The sequence below is a fragment of the Solanum pennellii genome, chromosome 10 (genome assembly GCF_001406875.1).
Source record: "Solanum pennellii chromosome 10, SPENNV200".
Classification (NCBI taxonomy): Eukaryota; Viridiplantae; Streptophyta; class Magnoliopsida; order Solanales; family Solanaceae; genus Solanum; species Solanum pennellii.
In genome coordinates, this window is record NC_028646.1 from 23,196,873 (window position 1) to 23,213,778 (window position 16,906).

The 16,906-nt window shown below is 41.0% G+C and overlaps 1 pseudogene; it reads right to left on the minus strand.

The window, feature by feature from the left end:
* Positions 1–1,383: 1,383 nt before the first annotated feature.
* Positions 1,384–16,906, minus strand: part of LOC107001145 — a 34,896-nt pseudogene continuing 19,373 nt past the window's right edge.

The following is a 16,906-nucleotide window of genomic DNA, read 5'->3' on the forward strand; positions in this document are numbered from 1 at the left end:
AAACCAAATAACAAACACCAGATTTTATATTTAAAAGAGAAAATACATCATTACCCCATTCAACTATAACACTTTTTTTAAAAAGACACTGAAACTTTAAAAAAGTCCTAATACCCCCTTTTTTCTAGTTTAGAGTGGATTTATTTTCCCCTTATGATCCTATGTGGCACATATAGTATAATGACTCGCTATTGGTGAGTGATACAAGTAACAAAATATATTATATTTTTATTTTAACATTTATTTAATTAAAATATCATTTTTTTACTTTATATGTTTTATGTTTTTTTTTATAATTTTTATTGTTTTTTCTTTTACCCAGACTAATGGAGATTATTGGGTACCTTTCTCAGCTTTCATCTCTGTCTCTTTTACCCCGATCTTCCTCCGCAACCTTTCTCAGCTTTCATCTTTGTCTCTTCCTCCGCAACCTCAAACTAATGGAGATTATTTACAGAGAAAGAGATGAAAGCTGAGAGAGGTTGCGGAGGAAGATTGGAAAGGGCAGGTGAGAGAAGCATCGAAAATTTGACAAATGATTGAGGGAGAATTCCGAGGCCAGGTTCAAATCGAGTAACAAATATCATATCTGAGTCGGAGGGAGAATTTCAGTTTTGATTGATACAATAAAGATTTGATTTTCAGCAAAAAAAATAAAGGAGAAGTACACAAAAATGGTTGAACGATGTAAGAAGAACCACAGAAGATTTTATAGTGTCTTATATTTTTAAATTTTATTTTTGATTTGCTAGAGAAAATGGTTGAGATGATGTTAAAGTGTGGTGAGTGGTGGCTATGGCAGAGAATCGTCAGCGCCGTGAGAAAGAAGAGGTCACCGGCGTTGTTGAACATTGTAGAAGAAAGAAAAGGGATTTTTTTTAAAAATACATAGAATAAAAAATAACAATATGCAATTAAAAAAAAGTTAAAATATTAAAATAAAATAACTGACACATGGTAAGTATCAATTTGTGCGTGTATTCACTTCCCTTCTAAAATTTGGGGTTGACCGAAAAAGAGGACATTTTTACTGCTTTTAAATTGTTTAAGGAGTTACTAGGACATTAACAAAGTTCAAGTGTCTTTTTAAAATAAGTGTTATAGTTGAATGTGATAATTATGTATTTTCTCTATTTAAAAGATCGCTTAATTATAAGAAATTATATAGGCAAATCATTAAACTTTATTTTATATCGGGAAAATGCACAAGTACCCCCTAGATATGACCGAAAAAACTCTCAATGACGTTTTAATTTGGTGGTGTTTAGGAACAAATTATCCTGTGATTGTTGCACTACTATTTTCCAAAATAAATGTGAGTATCTTCTGTTGCCTCCACTAGTCAGTCTAAATAACACAAAAGCGTAAGTAGATAATAAAATGTTACCCTTTACCAAGGAGTGTAGCTGTTACTGGTACACGAGGAATCTGTATGTTGACTTGCAAAGAAAGCACCATTGATTTTTCTCTAGGGATTGCAATTATATGATTTACCCCTTAATCACCCATCCATTCTGCTCCTAGATAGCGTTGTTGACACCCAAATGTCTAAAAGTTCAAATAAAAAGAAAGTAAGAATGTCAACCAAACAATCCATAACATCAATTTATGGATATCAATACCAGAAGATGGTTCCCTACATACCCTGCATTCAGCCTCTTGTTTTCCCAATCATGAACAAGTTCCTCAGATGCTAATCGCTTTGTTCCAATAGGTTCATTGTGAGAGGGAAGACATGAGAGATCAAACTAGTTCAGTTACACGCACAGATATCTGGACTAAAAGCAAACACGTACAGGTAAAAAGAAATTTTTCAAAAAGCAACAACATACACAGTGAAATCCCACAAAGTGGGGTCTAGGTAAGGAAAAGTGTACGCAAACGTTTCCTCTATCTCGTGGAGGTAGAGAAGTTGCGTACTAAAGACCGCTCTCTCAAGTTAATCAAATGAGAAACATAATGGAAAGGAGAAACAACATCAAAGGAAACGCGACCACTAATAGGAAACCAGTGCTGAGCATATAAGTAGGGAATAGTACCATCATCAAAATAGTGAGATCACCTACGCAAGCATAACAAACAACAGATGATGACAGATACCAAAGACTGAAAAATAGCAAGTCCAAGCATCATAACATACGGCTTCCCTTGCTCAATATATGTTATTCATGTATAGGTTCCAATGGTTTTGAAAGAACTAAAATGAAACTTGGAAAACTAGTCAGCTATAAAGTAGAAATAGTTAAAAAGAGCTCTGCAAGGACAGTGACTGTGACAAGCGATGGCTCCTCAAGTGTAAGCACACTCCACCTCCAACCCTGAGGTTGCGGGTTTGAGTAACCAAGGAAGCACAAACTGGGGATCTAAGGTGAAGGGTAACAACAAAAAATTAAAATAAGTATAGTGACTGCATAAGCATTCTAATATATATACTTCTTTTGCATAAAGTATAAGGTTGTGATATATACTCATTAATTTAACAGAAAACCAATGAAAGATTTATGATGTGCAAACCTGTAATGGGGGTACTGGCAAGAGAAGAAGATGAAGCTGGAGGTGCAGACGCATTGCATTTTTTGTGCTACAAGAGAAGATGTGCATCCACATGAAACCACTAGTTAAAAATGCTTTGTGATACATTGGATGTATTTAATGTTCTATTTGCAAATAACTAAGCACGAGAATAGTAGTTGTGAAAGGCACAACTGCAGATCCAGTCACCATTACGCCATGCATTTGGATCTGGAAGCAGCTGATTCGTTTGGCTTGCATATGGAACTCCAAGAGTTTGCAACAGTCTATAGTGATGAGCAGGCTGGCTTTGGTATTGACTAGCCTCTCCTAGCGACCTGTTAGAGCTCAAGGAAAGTTGTTGGAGAACTCCATGTCCAAAGAACCCAATGTTCAACCTTTGTTCCCTACCTCCTTGTGTCCTGTCAAAATAATTTGGATGAGATGGGAGATATGCTCCAGGGATTGCAATTGCTGGCATTGCTGCTACCTCCTTTGGTTGTCCGCATTTTTTGTACTTCTCTCTTGATGCATAATTCTTGTTAGTGAAACTTAATGGAGCATCCCCACCCACACCCAATATACATTTTATCCAGGAAGAGGAAACAAGCCAAGAATAAGCACGTCAACCCCGCCATCCAAGATGAAAACAGACAGGAGAAAACATAAAAAAACTCAACCTAGATGAAATAAGGTTTATCATAAAGTTTAACATAACAAATCAATCTCTCTTAAAATATGAATAATTCATTACAACCTCCACTATATTTGGTAAAAACAACATATCCACTGAAATCTCACAACTGAGGTCTGGGAAGGTACAATGTGTGCAGACCTTACCACCACCTCATTGAGGTAGATAGACAACTTTCAAAAGACCTTGAGCTCAAATCAAACAAAATCAGGTATAAAGAAGGAGAAAATGAAGAGAATATAGCAAATAACAATGAATCATTGCAAAGGTCTACTAGGGTAGAATAGTTAAAAAACAATAATAAACAATGATAAAAATAAAACATAAGAACTACAATAAGACAACTAATACCATCGCACACAACAGCCAAGATAACACTACAATATTATTAACTTTCTATCCTAATATGTGCACTCTATACCCTCCTACCTAGGTTCACATCCTTGGTAACCTGAAACTACGTCATATCATGTCTATTAGCTCTCCCAAATGACTTTTTTGGACTACCTCTACCTCTCCTCTATAACCAATTTCTCACACCTCCTCACTAGTGTGACCATCTTAGCCTCTCTTCCCTCATCTTTTCCACCACAACATATGGCAAAGACAATTCAAAATAGTCAAGTACTAGTAGCTTTTGGTTTATGACTTGCTCACGAACATCATCTACATCATCTTTATTTAGCCCATTTGGATTCTATAATTTGCCTAATGACAACATACACTATATTCAATCTCATTGTTTGGATTGTCTATATAGGTAATTAATTTATGTACAAAAACCCTAAGTGAGTTAGAAAAAAGAAGAGAAATAGCAAGGAAATTCATAGCTCACTAAAGCGACAGAGCCAATAATGCAATATGTTGCACGAAACAAATGGAAAGCAGCCAATTTATATATAACTTTAAAAGCATGTAGTCATTAGAAACATTGATTGAATTCTTTGAGCTTCATTTAAAAAACATAACAACAGACAAAAATTTTCATTTACTTTTTTCCTTATATTTAGTATTTTGAAATCAACTAAAATTATATGTACTAATTACTTACTTATTTGAATTAGGTACGAATCCTAATACTTTGATATTCTTTCAATTGAGATTTATCTTATGTAAATCTTTTATTTATTTGAACAATATGATATGCGTATATAGTATATTTCAAGTTATTGTACACAAAAAAAAAACAAAATTAAAGTTGATATTTAGTAGTACTTCATGAGACCTCATGGTATTCGGGTCTCTTTAAATTTGGTTTCCAAAGCACTCTATTTTTCTGTATATATCAACATCTCGTATTGGATTTACAAAGATTGGAAGCTAAATTTTGTATTAATATATTAAGAATGCGTTTTATTCTCATACTTACTTGTAAATATGGCCCCAATAGACACAAAGTTACCAGTTATTAAAAAACACATCAAAAAATTGATATGTTGTCGTGTATATAATTCAAACGCATAATATAATATTAAGAGATATAACATGTAAGAGACAAAAAATACTAATAGACAAAATATTTGTGATAAAAATCATTGCAAAGTACGTACCATTATTGAAACAAAACTCTTAAAAATAAAGCACACATAATAATATGAAAAATAATATCAAATTTAAATTTTCATTTTGATCGATAGATTTTGATAAGAGATATTATTCGATGATATAAGTGAAGCACTAGATCAATTACCTGCATCCTTTGGTGGGGGTGATATACCGTGGTTTCACAGTATTATTAATACTTTTTTCTTAAGTTTAGTGTGTCCAAAAGCCTTTTTGTGCTAATTTTTATATAAGTTTCTCCTTATTTGCAGGAAATCTGTCCAAAGATGAATGCGGAGGTTTTTGAACAAAGAAATGCAGAAGAGACCACCTACGGAGCTTGTGACGGTCAGTCATGCTCGTGACGATCAGTAGGTGGCAGTGTAGTGCAGCTACTGAAGAAAGATGGGGAAGTCTGACCAAGTGTGGGGTTACGGAAAGCGTGACGGACCGTGTAGCCATGACGGTCCGTCCTGTAGGTTCGTCATGAAGATCAGAGAAGTAGTCCCAGTACCAATATTCCAAGAGTTCAAGTGTTTTGGAACGGAGACCCTCGACGGACCGTTGTGCCTCTGACGATCCGTCATACCTGCCGTCGAGGGTAATGAAGAGAGATTGCACAAGTATGGGACAACGGAATCCATGACGGCCCGTCGTGACCACGACGATCCGTCGCGAGGTCCGTTGATCCAGCCGCGTTTTGACAGATTTACAGCAAATAGAGTCCTTGTTTAATTAGGTTTTTATTTTTTGAGGTTAGACTCTGGATTATTTGGTTAGGCCCTTGATTATTTTTAGACTCTTTGTTAGACTCTTTGTCCTTCAATTAATTTTAGTAATTGATTGTTGGTGATTTTTGTTGATTAATCAAGCGAACTTTCGGATTTTACTCTTTCTCATTGAAGTAAGTACATGAATTCTTATACCATATATTTGAATATTGTGATTATGACTATGGGTAACTAAACTACATAACTAAGGTTGTGGGAACTATAGGCAAATAATGAGGTAAAACCTAACTAAAATAAGAATTCTAGAATAGTGTCTTGCAAGTATTGATAATTCTTTCGCTTAGAAGTCTTTTTAACGGATGACCAACGTTAGAAATCGCCTTAATGCTACTTTCCGGACCAAGGAGGTAGATAATAGGAAAAGAATTATCAACATAGATTTAGTGTATACTATCTAATCGGCTATTATTGATTGGTACGAGGTAATAACTTAGTCAAATATCAAATACGATGCTTAAAATGAGGTAAAGATAAGGGTTAGGATAGCTACACACGTAGCCGGACCAAGGTGCGGAGTAAAATTTTCTAGATGCCGGACCAAGGATTTAGAAATACATAACTTATCACTTTGCATGCAAGATACAAGGAAAGAATTGTTATAGTTAGAATTATCAAGTTATGAACCTGTGGGGAACACGTAAACCCTAGTTACTTTGATTAATTGATTAAACTCTAACATTTGAAGATGTAAGTTGTCTCCTTTAAATTCGCTAGTTATTTTCATTTATTTAGGAATAGAAACCCCCCTTTTTTTCATTTTTGCTTTCCAAGGATGTAATTGACTGAACGATAGTAATAATAGATTGAAGTTAAGTCTAAACTATTTTCCTCGTGGGAACGATCGCAACCTCACTAGTTGGGTTATTTACTTGACACGACCGCTTTACTTCTTATTTGAGAAGTAAGTTTGAGCATATAAAATTTTTGCGCCGCTGCCGGGGAAAGTAGATTTTAGATTAACTTTAACTTATTACTATAGTTTAGTTGATATTTTCTTGATTTTACTTTTTTTTATTGTTTTTGATTCGTGCAAAATCACCCTCCTTGTATGCCAAATACACGGAGAGGAAGAGAACCCCTATTTCCCTACGATCACGAATTAGAGCATACACTACGCAACATGAGTAGAAACTTGGGAATTAATGATGATGATCCAAACCAGAACATCCCAGCTCCGGTTGATGTTCATGGTCAGTTGTTACCCGATGCCTTGGGTGAACACCAACAGAGGGGACAAAATCCCGTTCCACGGCCCCAAGCATACTACAGAGGCTATGACAACATAGAAGACTCTGATGGACCACTTGTCTTGCCCCCACTACCACCAGGCTACACCTTCGTGGTAACTAGTAGCCTGATGCAAATGCTCATTGCTAGAGGGTTGTTTTCAGGGCTACATTCTGAGGATCCACATGCCCATATAGATAAGGTAAGGGCGGTGTGTAAAAGCTGTGTAGGGAGGCCTGACCTGGACTTGGATGTAATAGGGATCAGAGTGTTTCCTCTCTCACTAACGGGAGAGGTTGCTATATGATTCACTGAGCTCCCGTACAACTCAATTTTCACTTGGAACCAACTAAGGGATGTTTTCTTAGCACACTACTATCCGGTCTCGAAGAAACTAAACAACAAAGATAGAGTGAACAACTTTGTGGCACTACCAGGAGAGTCAGTTAGTAGTTCTTGGGATAGATTCTGCTCGTTCTTGAGAAGTGTCCCAAATCACCGTATAGATGATGAGTCACTGAAGGAATACTTCTACCGAGGACAGGATGATAATAATAAAGCGGTGTTGGACACTATAGCAGGTGGATCTTATGGGGAGTGTCCTTATACTGAGATTGCTGAAAAATTAGAGAAAATGTCTCGGAATAATAAAGCTTTGAGTACTAGGAAGTCAGATACCGGGAGAAATACCTTGGCAGTGCAGTCCACTCACAACCTAGCCACATATGAGATTTGTGAAGAAATGGCTCAGATGAGAACTGAGCTTGGGTTGGTACTAAAACATATCACNAACGAGATTCGTGAAGAAATGGCTCAGATGAGAACTGAGCTTGGGTTGGTTCTAAAACATATCAGTAGGGGTGTAGAAAAGATAAATGCACTTAACTACTTGCCTAAACCACCACCTCCTAATGATGAATGCTATTATGCAGAGGACTCCTATGCAGTAAATGAGCAGACGGAGGTTTCCGACCGAGCGCCCAAGGCTCAAATCAGGATAATTGGTGCCAAGGTCAAGGGAACCAAGGTCGGATCTATGGTACCTATAACCGTGAGGGTCATTATGCCCGAGATGGAAACTACAACCGCGACAACAACTTTAACAGGGGTAACTACGGTAACAGAAATGATAGGAATGGGCCCTATGTCCCTCCTCAAAATCGTGAAGTTACTCCTAGGGATGGTGGAGATAGTATGGCGCGAGTGTAGGATATGTTGCACAAAATGATGAGGAGGTTCGATGCTAGTGATGAGCACATTAAAGAGTTAAGGTGTGATTTAGCAGGTATTGGGAAAAAAGTCGATACACATGCAATATCGATTAAGCAAATCGAGTTGCAAATGGCCCAATTATCTGCGACAGTTAACACACGGCAACCGGGCACTCTTCCTAGCAACACTGTCCAAAATCCGAAAAATGATGCATACTGTATGACAATCACTACTCGGGGTGGTAAGCAAGCCATTGACCCACCTATGCCGTCTAATGAGGAAAATGTGAGAAAGGATGATGATAAGGTGGTAAAGGGTAGTGGTGAAGCAGAAGAGAGCACTGGAAAAGATGCAGAAGTCCCTATGAAGGTAATTCCCATGCCTAGACCACCACCACCCTTCCCTCAGAGATTAGTGAAAAAGACCGAGGATGGTAAATATCGGCGTTTTATAACAATGCTGAAGCAGCTTTCTATCAATGTCCCTTTGGTAGAAGCTCTTGAACAAATGCTTGGTTATGCCAAGTTTATGAAAGATCTGGTTACAAAGAAAAGATCGGTAACTTTCGAGGATGATGATAGACTGCAACATTGTAGTGCTATTGCTACAAGATCTCTCGTACCAAAGAAACAAGATCCGGGTGTGTTCACTATTCCTTGTACAGTCGGGTAATTACATTTTGCGAAAGCATTATGTGATCTGGGGGCAAGCATAAATCTCATGAGCCTCTCGATTTACAAGAAGTTGGGTTTGGGTGACCCAAAACCCACTCCGATGCGGCTACTGATGGCTGATCGAACAGTAAAAAGGCCTATAGGGATACTCCATGATGTGCTAGTAAAAGTGGAGTCATTCATATTTCCGGCAGATTTTGTTATTCTTGATTGTGAAGTCGATTTTGAAGTGCCTATTATTCTTGGGAGGCCATTCCTTGCTACAGGTAGAGCCTTTGATATGGAAAAGGGGCAGATGAACTTTCGGTTTAACAATGAAGAAGCGACCTTCAACATTTGTAGGACCATGAGGCAGAGTGGTGCGCTCCAATTTGTATCCTCCATATCCCACAAAGACAAGATGAAGAAGGAGAATGAAATTAAAAGTGCACAACAAGAGTTTATGGTTGGGGATTTGGTGCTTTTAGACAGTTTTGGGGTGCCTTGTCTTCCGGGCAAGCTCAAGTCCAAACGGACTGACCCTTACTTGATTACCCAAGTATTCCCTAATGGATCAGTTGAGTTAAAAACCAAGGAGGGAGTGCGGTTTAAGGTGATAGAGAACGAATAAAACTCTATTTTGGGCATACTGCATCGATGAATGAAATGATAGATGCATACCATCTTGATGAAGGCTGAGTAATCAAGTGTCCTTAGTCGTGCCGCGACGTTAAATCAGGCGCTTGTTGGGAGGCAACCCAATACTTATAGTTTTTTTGTTTCTACTAATGGTAGAATTTTGTACTAATAGGTTTTAAAATTTGCAGGCACATCACCAGGAAATTCTGCAGAAAATCACTCTCCAGCAGTCACTGACGGATACGTCGACGGACCGTTGTGCCTGTGACGGACCGTCGCATGAATCCGTCGTGCCAGGTACGTCTTTCTGTTATTTTCAAAATAGGGCACACGCGACGGAACCAACGACAAATCGTCACAACCGAGATGGACCGTCGTCGTGGAATCGTCGCGTCATTAATGAAGCGTACCCGACCCCACCCGGCTGGGTTTTTTTAAAAATTTATCATTTAAAACCCCCACCCCTTCATTTCACCCATTCTTTCACTCTTTCTCCCATTTCCCTCCCTTTTCAACTTTCAAAGCTCTCTTACAACCGATCTTTTCCCCCTAAATTCTCCAAATTCCTAAAAGTCATCATCTACTAGTCGGAGCTTCTGCTGTGGGTGTCTTCTTGATCACCAAGTACCTTTCCCTCTTGTTTTTCTCAAATTCTCAGGTATGTGTCTCTAATTTCTACTCATTTATATTGCATTTTTGTTTATCAATTAGTATTAGCCTAGATCTTCTTGAAATGTTCATTTTTTTTATAAAATTCTGTCTGACCTAGGTTAAAAAATCCTCGAAATTGCCGTGTTAAAACCCTAGAAATAGGTGCTTTAGCATTGCTAGTTTACTAGGTATTTGGGTTAGACAAATGTAGGTTAAAACACCACCAATTCGATTTGGGTCATAGGGGATGAATGGGGCATCTCCAGTTCTGTCACTGAGTTACATAACGACACCCCGATGACGGACCGTCGTACCCACGACGGACCGTTACTGGGTCCGTTCCAAATGCCCTAACAGCCCACTGTCAAATTTTCTCTAAGTGTCCTCCAACGGACATATGCGACAGACCGTTATCCTTACGACGGTGCGTCCTGCACAACCGTTCTGGTTGTCACAGACCCTATTCCTAAGGGTCTCTCATTTTTTTTAAGTGTCCTCAACCGGACACCTACGACGGACCATCATAACCACGACGGTCCGTCTTGCATGACCGTTATGATGGTCAGAGACCCCTCTCCTAAGGGTCTCCATATTTTTTTCAAGTGTCCTCTGACGGACACCTACGACGGACCGTCGTACCTGTGACGGTCCGTCCTGCACAACCGTTCTTGTTGTCAGAGAACCTTTTCCTAAGGGTCTCTCTCTATTTTCCTAAGTATCCTCAAACGGAAAACTACGACGAACCGTCATACCCTCGACGGTCCGTCCTGCATGACCGTCATGATGGTCAGAGACCCCTCTCCCAAGGGTCTCCATATTTTTTTCAAGTGTCCTCTGATGGACACTTACGACGGACCGTCATACCTGTGACGGTCCGTCCTGCATATACCGTCATACTTGTCAGAGACTCTCCTTCAGGGTTCTCCATATAAATATAGTCTAAGTAAGACACGACGGACCCCATGACGGTCCGTCGTACTCACGACGAGCCGTCACCTGGTCCTTTCTGTTTCACTGTTACTATAGCAATGTCATTTTATTTTATTTTTTATTTATTTATTTTTTGTTGTTTTGCTTGTCTTGTTTGTTCTTTCTGATACTGATAATGATCCTTTATTGGCACTATCTACTATGGCACCAAAACAAGATAGAGTCTATACACGCGGGCGATCGAAGTCTGTCGCCCCGTCTGCCCGCCTGGTCATTGGATCTGATGATGAGCGAGACCCCGAGTACGTGCCTCCAGGCACTTCCACCCCATAACCGTGCTGCACGGGCTGCCAGAGCCACACCCAAAAAGGTGGCGTACGGCGTAGTCACTGCCTCCCAGTCTGATGAGGAGCCCACACTGACCGGCACACCTTCTGGGTCAGCCACTAATGAAAAAGGAGCGTCTGTCTCCTTAGGAGTTTCGTGGATGGAGGAAGCCTCCGGATCTGCTAAGGTTCCCGCACCTGCCTGATATACCGTGGTTTCACTGTATTATTAATACTTTTTCCTTAAGTTTAGTGTGTCCAAAAGCCTTTTTGTGCTAATTTTTATATAAGTTTCTCCTTATTTGTAGGAAACCTATCCAAAGATGAACGCGGAGGTTTTTGAGCGAAGAAATGCAGAAGAGACCACCTACGGAGCTTGTGATGGTCCGTAGGTGACATCGTAGTGCAGCTGCTGAAGGAAGATGGGGAAGTCTGACCAAGTGTGGGTTTACGGAGTGCGTGACGTATCGTCGTAGCCATGAAGGTCCATCCTGCAGGTTCGTCATGAAGATCAGAGAAGTAGCCCCATTACCCATATTCCAAGAGTTCAAGTGTTTTGGAACGGAGACTCTCGACGGACCGTTGTGCTCGTTACGATCCGTCATACCTGCCGTCGAGGGTAATGAAGAGAGCAGCAGAAGAAATTTCATCAAGTATAGGACGACGGAGTCCATGACGGTCCGTCGTGACCACGACGATCCGTCGCGATGTCCGTCGATCCAGCCGCGTTTTTGACAGATTTCCAGCAAATAGAGTCCTTGTTTAATTAGGTTTTTATTTTCTATAAATAGTTCGAAAAACCTCGTTTTTGAGTTTAGACTCTGTATTATTAGGTTAGACTCAGGATTATTTGGTTAGGCCCTTGATGATTGTTAGATTTTTTATTATCGTGAGACTTTTATCATTGATTGTTTGTGATTTTTGTTGATTAATCAAGCGAACTTTCGGATTTTACTCTTTCTCATTGACGTAAGTACATGAATTCTTATATCATATATTTGAATATTGTGATTATGACTATGGGTAACTAAACTCCATAACTTGTGGGAACCATAGGAAAATAATAAGGTAAAACCTAACTAAAATAACAATTCTAGAATTGTGTCTTGCATGTACGGATAATTCTTTCGCATAGAAGTCATTTTAACGGATGGAAAATGTTAGAACTCGCCTTAATGCTACTTGCCGGACCACGGACGTAGATAATAGGAAAAAAATTATCAACGTAGATTTAGTGTATACTATCTAATAGGCTAGTGTTGATTGGTACGATGTAATAACTTAGTCAAATATCGAATACGATGCTTAATATGAGGTAAAGATAAGGGTTAGGATAGCAACACACGTAGCCGGACCAAGGTGCGGAGTGAAATTTTCTAGATGCCGCACCAAGGATTTAGAAATACATAACTTATCACCTTGCATGCAACATACTGGGAAAGAATTGTTATAGTTAGACTTATAAAGTTATGAACCTGTGGGGAACACGTAAACCCTAGTTACTTTGATTAATTGATTAAACTCCAACATTCAAAGCTGTTAGTTTCTCCTTTTATTTCGCTAGTTATTTTCATTTATTTAGGAATAGAAACCCCCATTTTTATTATTTTTGCTTTCCAAGGAAGTAATTGACTAAACAATAGTAGTAATTAATTGAAGTTAAGTCTAAACTATTTTCCTCGTGGGAATGATCCCATCCTCACTAGTTGGGTTATTTACTTGACACGACCGCTTTACTTCTTATTTGAGAAGTAAGTTTGAGCGTTTCAAATTTTGGCGCCGCTGCCGGGGATCCGTCCTGCATGACCGTCATGACGGTCAGAGACCCCTCTCCTAGGGTCTCCATATTTCTTTCAAGTGTCCTCTGACAGACACCTACGATGGACCGTCGTACGTGTGACGGTCTTTCCTGCATGACCGTTTCGATCGTCAGAGACCCTCCCCTAAGGGTCTCCATATTCTTTTTTCAAGTGTCCTCTGACGGACACCTACGACGGACCGTCTTACCTGTGACGGTCCGTCCTGCACATACCGTCATACTTGTCAGAGACTCTCCTTTAGGGTTCTCCATATAAAGATAGTCTAAGTAAGACACGACGGACCCCATGACGGTCCGTCGTACTCACGACGAACCGTCACCTAGTCCGTTGTGTTTCACTGTAACTATAGAAATGTCATTTTATTTTAATTTTTTTTATTTTGTGTGGTTTTTGTTGTCTTGTTTGCTTATTCTAGTACTAATATTGATCCTTTAAAGGTACTACCTACTATGGCACCAAAACAAGATCGAGTTTATGCACGCGGGCGATCGAAGTCTGTCGCCTGTCTACCCACCTAGTCATTTGCTCTGATGATGAGCGTGACCCCGAGTACGTTCCCCCTGGCACTTCCACCCCATCCTGTGATGCACGTGCTGCCAGAGCCACACCCAAAAAGGTGGCGTGCGGCGTAGTCACTGCCTTCCAGTATGATGAGGAGCACACACTGACCGGCAAACCTTCTAGTTCAGCCAGTAATGAAGAAGGAGCGTCTGGCTCCTTAGGAGTTTCGTGGTCAGAGGAAGCCTCCAGATCTGCTGAGGTTCCCGCACCCGCCACCGCTCAAGCGTCGGCCTCGTCTGATGAGGCTGACAGTTCGGCCACACCCGGTTCACCAGCTCGTGCTCTCACCCTGGTCACCGACCAGCCCAACTGGTGGTGTGTAGACGGGTAGTTTCAAGTCTATTCCGATGCCAAGTTCCTGAATGACAAAGGAGTTATGACTCGGACACTTACATTAGAGCGGCGGGTCCTTACGGGAGTCTCCCGACGATGCCTGAGATCCACAATCTCTTCACCAGACATCGACTGGAGTGGACAGCACGTCCGTTGGGATGTTATAGTGAAGAGCTAGTCCGAGAGTGCTACGCATCCTACGTAGCGACTCTCAGATCGCAGATTGATAGGAGGGCTGCCCCCGCAAAACATGCCGCACTTGAGCAGGTCCGAGTACGTGGCATTCCGGTTGATATCTCCCTACCTGCTATCCACCGGTTTCTATACGGCCAGAATGTTGATGCTAATCGGGCCCCTCTCACTGCCGAGTTTGACTACCGATGGCAGATTGTCAAAGATGGCCAATTTCTGCGTGAGCCATCGCTGAGAGAGACCACCAAGAGGTGGATGGACCTGCACTTGTCCGTTGATGGAGAGGGTGCCGACTGGGTGACTGAGCCGAAGGGGGCCATCAAGAAGGCCAACCTGACTTTCACGATGAAGTTTTTGTGGTTGATTGTCCGCCAATGCCTTTCCCCCACAGCCGCTGATAATATCGTCACATGGGATCGAGCAATACTTATGTAGGCGATGATAGCCGGGTTTGAGGTGGATTTTGCGTGGCTTCTACGGGCGGTCATGCACGAGAGGGCTTTTAAAGTCCCAACTACTTACCCTTTCCCGTGCATGATATTTTCTCTATGCAGGTCTACCGGTTTGCCTATATGGCATGTTGATCAACTCAAGACCCCGCTGGGCACAGTTGATATCGGCCTCATTAGGGATGAGGCCAATAAGTTGGCTCTACGCGAAGGGCCCCGTCCAGAGTTGCCTCCTCTTGGTGACAATCTGGCTGAGACGGTAGCAGAGACCCGCACGGCTACGCAGGCGGCTTCCACTGACACTACCCCGGTCGAGTCTATCCCGGGTAGTAGCACCGCCCCGAGCTCCTCTCGCTCAGCCCCTTTCTCCGCTCTGGTCCCTCTTGCTAGGGTCCAGAAATTAGAGGCACAGATGGCCACACTTCTGCATCACATCCAGCCTTGGATGCAGAAGTCTATTGCTGAGACAGAAGAGCGCTTGGAGCGGAGAATGGTCCAGCACACAAAGCTGAAGATCGTTGAGGTTCATCAGCGCTTGGACGCTTTTGAGTTGCGAGTGCTAGCCCGACCAGCCCCTCCGGTGGATGTGTCGACCCTTCAGGCTGCGGTCGACAGTCTTCGAGCAGATATTGATACGATCTTAGAGGCTAGGGTGCCTGAGTCTGAGGCCCCTTCTGTAGAGCCTGCTGAAGACACAGTGATGGCGACCTATTCGCCACTTCAGAGATTCCACCACCTTCCCCTCGAGAGCATGCCAAGAGGCGGAGGGGTCGAGAGGAAGATGAGGCGCGAGCACGGAAGAAGGAGCACCGTGAGATGGAGGCTGCGAGGAGAGCCTCACTTGCTGAGGAGGAGGCGCGTCAGATGAGAGCAGAAGAGTTAGCTGCTAAGGTGTCTAGCTCCAGAACTGTTGAGATAGCGGGAGGCACTGCTGATAGTGCTGTTGATGCTGAGGACACCACTGAGGGTGTCCAGATTAGAGAGTTAGTGGGTTCTGGGGAACCAGACCCACCAGCTTGCTGATCGTCGGCGCTTTGCGCCCCAGGTTTGCTTCACCTACCACTCTAGTATTTAAATTTTTTTTATGCATTGGGGATAATTGCATGTATTTTTGTTAGGGGTTGGGTAAATGGAAAGTGAGTGCTAGGGTGAAGTCTGAGTAGCCCAATTCACTATCCTCTTTTGGGGTTTTCTTTCCTGTGTTGTTATTCCCTGAAAAACTGATTACTTTTTCCGTTGAACCGGCATGTCTATATCTTGTGTACATAGTTTAATTCAGGAGCATGATGGATAAAATGATATCCTGATAAAATGGAAAATGATGCATGACTAGGCAAAGTAATTGATAAATGTGTGGCTCTAAGCATGACATGGAGGTACACCACTGCATAACCCTAAGTCTAAAATTCGAACTAGGTGTCTGATAATCTGATAGAGTGATGAGATGTCAAGTGAGTGTGAGGAAGATTTTAATAGTCCACTATTTGTAATGAGCTAGAACTTGCCTGGTTAGTCTTGCTAAAAGTAAGATGTAATAGACAAATAGGAAAGGATCATAGGCCATTATTCAATATAGCCCATTTTTAGCCTAAATAAAAGAAAACCAAATGAAATTTATCCTTCTTTGATCCAAATGATTTGAGCTTAAATTAGACCTTTCTTTCTCACCCCAACTGATCTTTTCTGGGAATAATGTGTTGGCCCTGGTCCCTCCTTGGACATGTGCACCTCAGCTTATGCCAAAAGCATAAGTTGAGGGTGGCTAATGCAGTAAACAACCTTTTTATGGGTCTGACCCAACTTTGGGTATTGTGTACTTTGACTCATGTCAAAGCAATGAGTTGAGGGTCGCTATTATGAGGAATGCTCTGGAAAGTGGGGTTGAAAGAATAAAGAGAGAGAAAGAAGAAAAGTAAAGTGACTCAAAAAGTAGTTGAAAGAAAAGTAAAAATGAAAAAACAAAAATAAAATATAGAAGCAAGAAAAGAAGAGAGTCACTTACACAAATGAAGAAAAAAGGGAAAATAGCAACGTGAAAGAATGTGGGAAACTGGGCAAAATAAAATGATAGAAAATGGTATGTTTAGCCGATATGTCAAGGAGGGCAAAAAGTCACTAATGTATACCTAAATATACCCTACCTGACCCTGAGCCTATGTTACAAGCTAAGAAAGTCCTATCGTGATCCTAAGGGTTGTATAGCGAACTTAAAGCAGTGAAAATAAGGGCACGCTTATGGCAATAGGTATGAATGAGTGTGAATTTGTTCTGAGAGTGAGTGTTGAAAAGTAATCCTTATACTCAAACTGAAATCATTGTGTGAAAAATGAGGATTTTGTTTTGAAGTGAGGACACTAGTTGCATAACCGAAAATA